This window comes from Globicephala melas, chromosome 7 (assembly GCF_963455315.2).
Source record: "Globicephala melas chromosome 7, mGloMel1.2, whole genome shotgun sequence".
Lineage (NCBI taxonomy): Eukaryota > Metazoa > Chordata > Mammalia > Artiodactyla > Delphinidae > Globicephala > Globicephala melas.
The window spans coordinates 30,012,725-30,014,842 of record NC_083320.1 but is presented as its reverse complement, the minus strand read 5'-3'; positions in this window follow the sequence as shown (position 1 = coordinate 30,014,842).

The window sequence follows — 2,118 nt, the reverse complement described above, 5'->3', positions numbered from 1 at the left end:
AAAATTGGCATAAGCTAAATCAAAGCCTTCATATAAATTTGAGGATTTAAAATCAGATTATAGAATATTTGTAGGTTAATACTCAATAATTATGGATAAATGCATGCCATTTGAAGTGTTGTTCATTAAAAAAAAAATACGACAATGAGGTATCACCTCACATCAGGCAGAATGGCCATTATCAAAAAATCTACAAACAATAAATGCTGGAGAGAGTGTGGAGTAAAGGGAACCCTCTTGCACTGTTGGTGGGAATGTAAATTGATAACAGCCACTATGGTGAACGGTATGGAAGTTACTTAAAAAACTAAAAATAGAACTACCATACACCCAGCAATCCCACTACTGGGCATATACCCTGAGAAAACCATAATTCAAAGAGAGTCATGTACCACAATGTTCATTGCAGCTCAATTTACAATAGCCAGGGCATGGAAGCAACCTAAGTGCCCATAGGTAGATGAATGAATAAGAAAGTTGTGTCACATATATACAATGGAATATTACTCAGCCATAAAAAGAAATGAAATTGAGTTATTTGTAGTGAGGTGGATGGACCTAGAGTCTGTCATACAGAGTGAAGTAAGTCAGAAAGAGAAAAACAAATACTGTATGCTAATACGTATATATGGAATCTAAAAAAAAAAAAATGGTTCTGATGAACCTAGGGGCAGGACAGGAATAAAGACGCAGAGGTAGAGAATGGACTTGAGGACATGGGGAGGGGGAAGGGTAAGCTGGGACGAAATGAGAGAGTGGTATGGACATATATACACTACCAAATGTAAAATAGATAGCTAGTGGGAAGCAGCTGTATAGCACAGGGAGATCAGCTCGGTGCTTTGTGACCACCTAGAGGGGTGGGATAGGGAGGGTGGGAGGGAGATGCAAGAGGGAAGAGATATGGGGATATATGTATATGTATAGCTGATTCACTTTATAAAGCAGAAACTAACACACCATTGCAAAGCACTTATACTCCAATAAAGGTGTTAAAAAAATCTATAAAAAAAAACTTAGTGGTCTAAAATACTAACCTATTTTTATTGCTTGTGAGTATATGAGTGCTCTGAGTAGTTTTGTGGTGTGGGCCTGACTTGATTGATCTCAGTTAGGTGTGTTCATACATCTGCCATCTTCCCAATCATTCTACCACAACACCTCAGCATAAATGTCCTGCTGTCAGATAAGGCCAAGCAAAGAAAAAGATAATCTTTTTGCCTGGTCTTTTGGGCAACACTATCGTAATTCCAAGACCCTAAGCTCCCTACACTTTAGAAATTTAAAATCATCATTCAGCCTATCTCAAAATTTCAGCATTATCTCAATTTTTGTTTTCTCCTTATCACATCCTGCCCAGGCTCTTGGAATCGTTTCTTTACAAACCTCCACATTTCCAGGGATCCATCCTCCCTACATTCCCCTCCTGTGAGAGTCACTTTGACCCTCTTAGTCTCTTGTAAAAATCTCTTCTCTTGCTCCTGTCCCTCCACAAACATTTGCATACATATGCACAGGTTGGTGTACCACATCTTAAAATTAGAAGGAAAAGGGAATCAATAGCAGAATGTTTTCAAAAATGAAAAATAAAAAATTTAAATTAAATGACACAATAGTTGAAATCCATTTTATCTATTTCTTCCAATTGAGCCAAATCCTGGAAAACTCTGAAAATGACATATTTACCATCTTCGGTCCATTCACTCATGCTGTATATCCATCGCTGACTACTTATAATAAACATACACGATTGTTGGAAAACTCACAAATCCAGACCTTGTTGATATGGCTACTGTCAAAATTAATCATCTCTTCTCAAGCAACATAGTTTTCCCTTTGTTAACTTCATTAGAGCCCTTGAGCAAAATAAAATGTGCCCGGATTTTCAAAAGTTTGTCTGGAAATTATAACAAGACCCAAAGTCAGTCAGTAATTTCTGGATCTAAAGCCTGTAGTTGAGGTATGATGTCCTATTTGGCTAAAAAAGGAACCATTTTTCATGAATTTGCTCACATTTATTTTCAATCCTTGCTTGCTGTCTTGCCAAAAATGGCTGCATCTCTAACCTTATCTCTTTTTAAGCCCATTTCTAGAAGTCATGGGCTTAGTCCTCACCAC